The sequence below is a fragment of the Adiantum capillus-veneris genome, chromosome 23, assembly GCF_014529385.1.
Source record: "Adiantum capillus-veneris isolate H3 chromosome 23, ASM1452938v2, whole genome shotgun sequence".
Taxonomy (NCBI): Eukaryota; Viridiplantae; Streptophyta; class Polypodiopsida; order Polypodiales; family Pteridaceae; genus Adiantum; species Adiantum capillus-veneris.
In genome coordinates, this window is record NC_140953.1 from 98,406,309 (window position 1) to 98,417,422 (window position 11,114).

The window sequence follows — 11,114 nt, forward strand, 5'->3', positions numbered from 1 at the left end:
ACCAGACTCTGAGTAACTCATAAGGTAAGGTGGTTTACTATAACAGGTTTACAATTTGCAGCCACGTCAATGCCATGTTGCACTGAGCGTGTCGGTGGTAAAGCTCATGGAAAATCTTGAGGGAAAACATCTATAAATTCCTTTAACAATTAATTTTTGTAACTGGTTAGCCACGTTTTCTTGTGTAGAACTAGAAAACGGTGGCATAGAGGAGAGAGAAGCATGCAGCATTGAGGATTATTCAACAGACTCAATGTTAGAAAGAAAATGAGGCAGTGAGTAACACAAAAAAACCTGTTCTATTTCATTATCAGAAACGAGCTGCACAAGCTTGACAATACAAATCAGTGGTGATGATGGTATATCCTTCTCTCCTAGCAACAACACATGTGTGCCATGGGAATCGAACATCAAACTGTTTTGCTCATAGCTACGCTTCAATGATGGTCCTAGGCTATGCAACCACTCCCTACCAAGAACCACATCAGCCCTTTCCATGTTCATAACTTGTAAATCCAAACAAGTAGAGTACCCTTGTACTTCCAATGGAACAGCTTGCCATTGAGTATCCCATACTTCACTAACATGTCCATTGATCATTGCTACCATGTAGAGGTGGGTACTTGGAGTTTGAGGCAGTTTGAGTTTTTTCACTAATCCATAATTGATGAAATTGTGCATAGCACCGTCATCTACCAAGATGCGCACCTTGTGCCCTTGCAGATATCCGTGCATACGTACTAACTCATGTGGTCTATTGCCACATGGAAGCTATGAGACAGAATTCATGCACCACCTCAGTGTGTGTTACTTCTACTGTAGAGAACTTGGAGAAAGACTCGAGAGGCAGAAGCTACACTGTGTGCACTACTTTCTCCTTCCCCTGGGCAACAGATTTCCCCTTGGGACAATCCTTTTTGCCATAGCCTCTTCCTAAGCATTGAAAACATAGCTTCTCATTCTTGGCCTTATCAAAATCCTCAGGGGAGAGAGGACCCCTGGACCCTTTGGGTTTTTTAGATGCATCTGAATTAGCAACTATAAATTTTCTTTTATTGTGCCCATACTGAGTGCGTATGTTACTATGTGTACTAGCAGGAAAGTTACTGTTATGTGTTTTCTTATCATCAGGGTCATCATGAATATGTGCTTTCACTATGGCTTCCTCAAGTTTTTTAGGGTCCTGAGATTTGACATACTTCTTAAGTTCTGGAGTCAGACCTCGTATGAACCCTCGTACTTGTTGAAAGGTATCCAATCCTTCCAACTTGAGGACGACGTCCCTATAGTGAGAGATATATTCAAGGAGTGACGGAATTGGTACATGGAACACGTGTCCCAAGCGGTCCAATTCCGATCGGCCTCGTTTGTAGGCAAAAATTCCTTGCTAAACATTGATTCAAAGGCTTTCCAACTCTGTGGTATGATGTTCTTCTCCTTGAGAGACATCCACCATTTGTAGGCCTTGCCTTCCAGGGTTAAGCTCGTTTGCAGAGCTCTTACTGCATCCGAAGTTCAACGTAAGGCGTGAATTCCATCCCATTTACTGAGAAAGATGTTCACTGCATCCTTATTGTGGTCCTGGTCTTCGCCTTTGAAAATTGGTGGTTTGAAATTCCTCAACAAATCATCTACCTCTTTGGCAGTGAGAGTATGCAGTGTTTCATTGATTGGGCCTTGCCCTTGTGTTCCAAAGTGCTCATGCATGTGGGTGTCAGTCGGACTCTTAGTCTGCTGTTGCATCAATTGAATGACTAAAGTGGAAAGTTTAGTAACATTTTCATTTAAAGCCTTAAAATTTTCATCCATGACTGTCATGCGTGTCTGAAGTGCACGAAATTCTTGAATATCAAGCAATTCATAAGTATCTTCTCTTGCGGTAGCGTCGTGGGTACTCTCTTTGAGAGTATCCGGCCGCAAGCCGACCTTGGCAGGATCGGGAGTACTTTGCTCAACATCGAATGTCATGTTGATATCCGAATCCATGGCTACGCAGTGCAGTGTAAGAAGTACTCAGAAAAAATACCTGATGTTGGTAGCACTTGCAAAGTATAGCTACCACGTCGTAGCACGTAATCAAACTCTGTCCCGTATATGGTTGAAGTTTTACCGTGTATGGTCGACTCGTATGTTTATTTGAAGTCGTTGCTAGAAAAAAGAAAACTATAAGTGTTGTAATCTTCTGCAGTTATGGAGCGTAGTCTGACCTTCGGAGAGTCGATGTGAGTTTTTCTTGCTTGAGTTGCTCTGGCTTGCTTCACCGGAGGCTTGCCGGCACACGAAGGCACTCCCTTGCTTGTGGGGGAAGGGCCGCTTGTAGTGGCCAAAGCTTAAGTTTTATGGCCAAAGGGCCTCATTAATGTTAATATGGCGTGGTTTATTGAAGCCAAAGCTCACAGGCAGCGCACTACCTCTTGCGAGCAGAGAGATGTTGATGGCGGGGAATACCGAGGCCGGATATGGCCAAGAGGTGCCGGCACAACCTTCTATCTCCCCATGGCGCCCCTTCCAAGACCAAGATCTCCGATTTTCATGCACCATAGCCTCGCGTCCAAAAACAGAAAGGTCTGCCCGATTTGGCAAGTAAACCGGCTAAAAATGGAAAAGGGCCCAACAAAGCAACGGTTCTCACTCAAGGAGCCTGCTTTTAGGGACCTAAAGAGACCACGCCTAGAGAGATAGTGGAAGAGACTCCTAGGCTCTGATACCATTGTAAGAACTAGGAACGAGACTCTAGGATCCTCCTCCCAACCTCCCTTTATATAGGCAGGCTCCTAGCCCCTAGCCCTAGACGGATCCCCTATCCACACTGCCTAGCCCGACCCTTGGCCGTAGTCCATGACTAACCTAGTTCTTAGGGTACATGACCCTTGTCGTGACAATAAATATTTAACGTGATTACGTATTTTGAAATGTGATCACTCAGCTTCACATATAAGCTCAACACCCCTGCTCAAATAAGGGTCCCTAATTGTGGATGAAAAAACCCTTGGGGGATCAAGGGAAAAACCCAGATCTCTATATACACCCACCGTTATATCATAAAAATCATTTAATGTACAAATGTTCATGAGGAGCTACATCACTCCTTTTACAATGAATATTTTATGAGGAGCTACATCACTCCTTTTACAATGAATGTTTTATGAGGAGTTACATTACTCCTATCCTATTAAATACAACGGTTCAATAAAGAGGTGTAAAGGCTGTCGATTAGCTCGTAATCACAAGTGTCTCCATGAATCTGTTGTGTAGCTTGTCATCAATATGGCATCACCAAACATGTCTTCATAAATCTTTTATTGTTATCAAGTTTGTCTTCATGAAATCAATTCTTCGATCAATCCTATATAGATCATAGACTCAAAAAACATAGTCATGAAAATTATTAGCATCGTTAGTGAAATAATTACATTCACAATGCCATAAGAGATGGTTCGCAACACCACTTTTTTGACGACATATATGTACGGCAACATATAAGTATGAACGTAAAAGTACAAGTTGCATGATTATGTGATGAAAATGACATGTGTATATACTACATAAAATGACATTTATCAACGTAGTGATATCAATGAGTATCATCAAAGTATTCACAAAATATCATCAGTGTATCAATAAAAATGAATAAATCATCATGGTATCAACGAAAAGCGCCCATAGAATAATCATTGTATCAACGAAACAACGTCATGGTATCACTGAGAATAACCATGGTATCAATGAAACAACATCATGATATCACTGAGAATAATCATTGTACCAACGAAACAACATCATGGTATCACCGAGAATTAACCATGATATCAATGAAACAACATCATGGTTGTTAAGCTTATATGTGAAGCTACTCAATATATGGCTTCTCTATATATGGCACCTAGGTCCCCTCTATATATACATCATCTCATGTGTGTATTCTACACACTTTGGGGTTCTATTTTTGTGTTCTCTCTCTCTCTCTCTCTCTCTCTCTCTCTCTCTCTCTCTCTCTCTCTCAACATGGTAGCAGAGCAGTATGTTTTTGTTTTTGATTTTTCTCCTAATCAAAATCGATTTTGCAGAAACTACTCTATCAAGGCACTGGAATCGATGTGGTCTACAACTTTGCAGAAGGAAGTTTTTTCAAATTCTGCACTGATTTTGAGTTATCTTTCGCGGACTGCGTACATACTTGAAAAGCAACTTCCGCTTTTTGTTTTTGATTTTTTTGCTAATTGAAAACGATTTTGCCGAAACTACCCGCTAGAGGGAATGGAATCGATGTGGTCTACAACTTTGCAGAAGAAAGTTTTTTCAAACTCTGCATTGATTTTAAGTTATCGCTCGCTACATGTCCGAAAAGCAAGTTTCATTTTATGTTTTTGATTTCTCTGCTAATTGAAAACGATTTTGAAGAAGCTATCTGCTCAAGCGACCAGAATCGATGTGGTCTACAACTTTGCAGTAGGAAGTTTTTTCAAATTCTGCACTTATTTTGAGTTATCGTTCGCGCATTGCGTACATACCTGAAAAGCAACTTTCGCTTTTTGTTTTTGATTTCTCTTCTAATTGAAAATGATTTTGGAAAAACTACCCACTCAAGAGAGCGGAATCGATGTGGTCTACAACTTTGCAAAAGGAAGTTCTTTCAAATTCTGCACCAATTTTGAGTTATCGTTCGCGGACTGCGTACATACCTGGAAAGAAACTTTCGCTTTTTGTTTTTAATTTCTCTGCTAATTGAAAACGATTTTGCAGAAACTACCCGCAGGAGAGACCGGAATCGATGTGGTCTACAACTTTGCAGAAAGAAGTTTTTTTTTTCAAATTATGCACTAATTTTGAGTTATCGTTCGCGGACTGCGTACATACCTGAAAAGCAACTTTCACTTTTTGTTTTTGATTTCTCTACTAATTGAAAATGATTTTGCAGAAACTGGACGAGAAACCGACCGGAATCGATGTGGTCTACAACTTTGCAGAAGGAAGTTTTATCAAATTCTGCAGCGATTTTGAGTTATCGTTCGCGGACTGCGTACATACCCGAAAAGCAACTTCCACTTTCTGTTTTTGAGTTTCTCTTGATTGAAAACGATTTTTCAAAAACTACCCGCGTGAGAGACTCGAATCCATGTGGTCTACAACTTTGCAGACGGAAGTTTTTTTTCAAATTCTGCACCGAGTTTGAGTTATCGTTCACGGATTGTGTACATGTCCAAAAAGCAAGTTTTGTTTTATGTTTTTTATTTTTCTGCTAATTGAAAACGATTTTGCAGAAACTACCCGTGCAAGGGACCGGAATCGATGTGGTCTACAACTTTGTAGAAGAAACTAGCCGCTGCAAGCATCGAAATCGATGAGAAACTATTTGCTTAAGCCATCGTAATCGATGTGGTCTATAACTTTGCAGAAAAAAGTTTCTCTAAATTCTGCACCGATTTTGGGTTATCGTTTTGGACTGCGAATATGTTTGAAAAGCAAAATTCTACTTTTTGCTTTTGATTTTTCTCATAATTGAAAACTTCTCAATTATATTTTTTCTTCATCAATCATATATTTGTTACTGACGTAACTTTGTTGCAGAAGCCAGTTACATATCGTTCCGATTTAGTCGAGCCATTGATGATCGTCCAAATTCTATCGAGCTACTGTTGGTACATGATCTTTTGTTATATGATATACTCATTCATTGATTCTCGTATAATTATTCTTTTAGAGATATAGTTTACGACATTTTATTGATAATTTCTCATTGATACCATAGTGATTTTGATGGTACCATGATGATGTTTTGTTAGTACTTTGGTCATGGTGATTTTTGTTGATACCATGATGATATTTCATTGATACCATGGTTATTCTCGGTGATGCCATGATGATGTTTCATTGATACCATGGTTATTCTCGGTGATTCCATGATGATATTTCATTAATTCCATGGTGATTTTTGTTGATACCATGATGCTGTTTCGTTGATACCATGGTTATTCTCGGTGATACTATGATGTTGTTTCCTTGATACCATGGTTATTCTCCGTGATACCATGATGTTGTTTCGTTGATACCATGGTTATTCTCGGTGATGCCATGATGTTGTTTCGTTGATACAATGATTATTTTCGATGATATCATGATGCTTTTCGTTGATACCATGATGATTTATTCATTTTCATTGATACAATGATGATGTTTTGTTAATACTTTGATGATATTCATTGATCACTACGTTGATAAATGTTTTTTTATGTAGTATATACACAAATCATTTGCATCACGTAATCACGCATCTTATCCTTTTGGGTGAAAGCATGTTAACCTGTCGCGCTTTTTGTGCTAGTTAGCAGTTTCAAGTTAGCACATCTTCAAAAAGTTGGGCGTCCGGTAATTTTTTTGCAAATAATATCAGAATTTGTCGGAGGTTGTACATTTGGATTCCTTGTTTCAAGTGCTTTCTATTGATATATCATATGTCATAGTTCTTGGAGATGTAGCTCAAGTTATTGTACTAGTTAGCATATGTCAAAATTGTGCTACTTAGCATTGTCCGGGACATGAAAAAGCATGACAGGTTAACATGCTTTCACCCTTTTACGTTCATACTCTATGTACCATATGTTTTCGTGCGTATATATGTCGTCAAAAGAGTGGCGTCGCGAACCATCTCTTATGGCATTGTGAACGTAAATTATTTCACTAACGATGCTAATAATTTTCATGACTATGTTTTTTTTTTGAGTCTATGATCTATGTAGGATTCATCAAAGAATTGATTTTATGAAGACAAACTTGGTGACAATAAAAGATTTATGAAGATATGTTTGGTGATGTCATATTGATGACAACATGAAGATATGTTTGGTGATACGATAGTGATGACAAGCTACATAGCAGATTCATGGAGACACTTCTGATTACGAGCTAATCGATAGCCTTTACACCTCGTTATTGAACCTTTGTATTCATTATTGTATTTGATAGGATAAGAGTAATGTAACTCCTCATAAAACATTCATTGTAAAAGAAGTGATGTAGCTCCTCATAAAATATTCATTGTAAAAGGAGTGATGTATCTCCTCATGAACATTTGTATATTCAATGATTTTTATAATATAACGGTGGGTGTATATAGAGCTGTGGGTTTTTCCCTTGCTCCCCCAAGGGTTTTTTCATCCACAGTTAGGGACCCTTATTTGAGCGGGGGTGTTGAGCTTATATGTGAAGCTACTCAATATATGGCTTCTCTATATATGGCACCCAGCCCCCTCTATATATACATCATCTCATGTGTGTATTCTACACACTTTGGGATTCTATTTCTGTGTTCTCTCTCTCTCTCTCTCTCTCTCTCTCTCTCTCTCTCTCTCAACAATGGTATCACCGAGAATAACCATGGTATCAACGAATCAACATCATGATATCACCGAGAATAATCATTGTATCAACGAAACAACATCATGATATCACTGAGAATAATAATTGTACCAAAGAAACAACATCATGGTATCATCGAGAATAACCATGGTATCAACGAAACAACATCATGGTATCACCGAGAATAACCATGGAATCAACGGAATATCATCATGACATCATTGAGAATAACCATGGTATCAACGAAATATCATCATGGTATCAACGAAAATCACCATGACTAAAGTACTAACAAAACATTATCATGGTACCATCAAAATCACTATGGTAGCAACGAGAGATTATCAATAAAATGATGTAAACTATATCTCTAGAAGAGTAATTATACGAGAATCAATTAACGAGTATATCATATAACAAAAGATCATGTACCAACAGTAGCTCGATAGAATTTGGATGATCATCAATGGCTCGATTGAATCGGAACGATATGTAACTGGCTTCTGCAGCAAAGTTACGTCAGTAACAAATATATGATTGATGAAGACAAAATATAACTGAGAAGTTTTCAATTATGAGAAAAATCAAAAGCAAAAAGTAAAAGTTGCTTTTCAAACATATTCGCAGTACGAGAACGATAACCCAAAATCGGTGCACAATTTAGAGAAAGTTTCTTTTGCAAAGTTGGAGACCACATCGATTCAATGGCTCGAGCAAATAGTTTCTGCAAAATCATTTTCAATTAGCCAGAAAATTAATAAACCAAAACCGAAAGTTGCTTCTCAAGCATGTACGCAACTTGAAATTCTCGTTCGCGTAAGAATAACTCAAACGAAAGTTGCTTCTCAGGCATGTACGCGAACGAGAGCAACTTCTCATGTTGTACGCAGACAATAACTCAAATTCGGTGCAGAATGTGAAAAAACTTTTTTCTGCAACGTTGTAGACCACATCGATTCCGATGGCCTGCGGGGTAGTTTTTGCAAAATCGTTTTCAATCAGGAGAAAAATCAAAAACAAAAAAGTGAAGTTGCTTTTTATGCATGTACGCAGTCCGCGAACGATAACTCAAAATCGGTGCACAATTTGAAAAAACTTTCTTTTGCAAAGTTGTAGACCACATCGATTCCGGTGCTTTGCAAGAGAACTTTCTACAAAAATCACTTTTAATCATGAGTCCTCACACTTTACCTTGTAGGCTAGTTCTCAATTTCGTCGTGCTGCGCCCCTCCAATTTGGAGGGATGATTATTTAGGAACCTTACTCCCTTCAGTGTAAGATGCTTGCACTCCAAAGTAGAAGCAGAAGTAAAAGACAGGAACGCAGGAGCTGTAAACAACAATCGTAGGAGAAGTTTGGAGAATTTTCTCGCAGGATTCAATTCAAGGTAGGCAGGTACTTACACATGCCTCTGTGTGTGTGTGTGCGTCTTTGTGTTACACATGCCTCTGTGTGTGTGTGTGTGTGTGTGTGTGTGTGTGCACGTGTGTTTGTTTCTGTGTGTGTGTGTGTGTGTGTGAGTGAGAGAGAGAGAGAGAGAGAGAGAGAGAGAGAGAGAGAGAGAGAGAGAGAGAGTGTGTCCACCGGCAAAGCTTGACACAGCTCAAAGCAGGCAGCCTTGCAGGACAAGCTTGGCACAGCTCAAAGTAGGCACCCTTGCAGGACTCAGCAGGCAGAAGGCCACAAGGTTGACAGTGTGCCACTGTGTGTAGAGTCGCCCTTGAAAGGAGGGACGCTTAGTCGTCAGTGCTCTTCACATCTCAGTGAGGACCCAAGAGGCTGTACTGTGTAGCAGCTGGATTGAGAGAGAGAGAGAGAGAGAGAGAGAGAGAGAGAGAGAGAGAGAGAGAGAAGTAAAAGCTGAGGGTTTGATACTGTAGCGACAGTCAAGAGCGTCAAAAAGCCTGATACCAACACCGGCTTTAGCAAAGAGAAGCCCAGATTCCAGAGTCCAGAGAATTGAGAACGAGCAAGTAAGGAAGAGAGAACTCAGAACTTCAGGAGAGAGAGAGAGAGAGAGAGAGAGAGAGAGAGAGAGAGAGAGAGAGAGAGAGAGAGAGAGAGAGAGATGGTGACGTGCGTTGCAAGCAAGTAAAATTTGCTTCGATTCGCAATTGTCTTGCGTGCTAGTGGAGGCGGGGCCATTTTCTGATCCATTCACAGCCTTGCAAACACTAAGAAAGCCCTCTGTAGTTGGTCGAGGACTGGGATTGGAAGCTCCCACAGGGCAATGTCAGGGTTGGAGAGGAGCAACTGCTAATGAGGATGGGTATGCACTCGAAGGAGAGGCAAGAGATGAGCCTCGACATGCCGACCGCGAGGGACTTCACCCCCAGTATCGAAGGGAGCATAGACGAAAGGTACCGGAGCAGGGTCAACATTACCGCCAGGGTCAAAGGGGTTTGAAGAAGAATCTCTTGGTGAGGGACGTGAATCTCTTGGTGAGGGACGTTGTTTCAAGGCTAAATAACTGAGCTGTGTGTTGCAGAAGAGATGGCATGGCAAGCTGAGTGTTGCTTTGGTAGAGGCCCTCAAAAGAGAAGGGTTGGAAGTAGTGCTCAGAAGTAAGAGGCATAGCTTTATAACCATCAAGCAAGTCCAACGTGGAAAGAAAATAAGAGTGAGGAATAACATGATCACCATCAGTAGGTGCTTGACCATTGAGTGGGGCAAGAGAAGCTTGATGAAGTGATCTATGCATCGTGCGAAGTTGATGGCGAATGGATGCGTTCTTCGCAGCATCAGGTGCAAGGTGATGAGTGTTTGTTTTTGGATTGTCCCGCCTGCGAGGATTGAGGGTATTCAAGGGTTTCGGGCTGAAGCTACATCTATGAAAGCGTCCTTTGCAGTAGGTGTATACTGAACCGCTGGCTTCAAGACACCGCTTGGTTTTGCCGGTTTGAACCAGAATCTTGAAAGCGGCAAGAGCAGTGGGTGAAGGACCCAAGGCGGGGTGTGCGGGAGTAGAAGAGATCACTGAGGTTTGCTCAGTGTGAGCAGCTAGATGAGCCAAAGAGGTGGCGTTTACTTCATCATGATGAGCACCATGTAGGTGTGCAGGTTGGCAGGTGTGTAGGCCGGTAGCAGCATCATGAGCAGGTTTAAGAAATGCTTGTGTGGGTTGAAGGAGAGCCTCTGGTTTAGCATCACGGCCAGTAGAAGCTTCAAATGGAGAGGCCGCAAGAGAGGCTGGGTGCGCTGATGGCGTAGCGTGTGGGCTAGCAGTGCCAGAGAGGGGAAGGGCTGAGATGGGTTGAAGCATAGTAGGACCTATAGTAACCGGATTCACAAGGAAAGCACCATATGCAAGGGGTCGGCTTCTTGTGGATTTGCCCACAGCAAGAGCTTTAGCATCAAGTGCGGCGCTGGCATCTGCGAGCGCAAAGCTAGGAGGAACATCATTGGGGTGTGCAGCATCATGTGTGGCAGCGATTTTGGTGAAAACCTCTCTTCTGCAGGGTGAGCGGCAATCATGGCCATAGCAGGGTCGTCTACATCAGGTGCATCAAGGGCAGTTGGAAGGGTTGCATCTGCAAGGAAGGTAGCATCATAGTTTTTTGCAGTAGTGTCTTCGGCCTCCATGTGCCCAAGGAAGGTATCTATGATGGTTGCATCACCATCACAATCAACATCTGCACCCTGGGATGAGTAAGGCAGGGGTGCGCCAGACTTGTCTCTGTCGCAGCAGGACGTGGTTGGGGAACCTTAACCACCAAAGAAGCATGGCTGGAGAAGAGGGTTTCAATGATGGTAGCGGC

At 41.3% G+C, this 11,114-nt stretch overlaps 1 pseudogene; it reads right to left on the reverse strand.

Annotated features, from left to right (window-relative positions):
- Positions 1 to 10,380: 10,380 nt before the first annotated feature.
- On the reverse strand, positions 10,381 to 10,886 carry LOC147428216 (uncharacterized; annotated as a pseudogene).
- Positions 10,887 to 11,114: the final 228 nt, after the last annotated feature.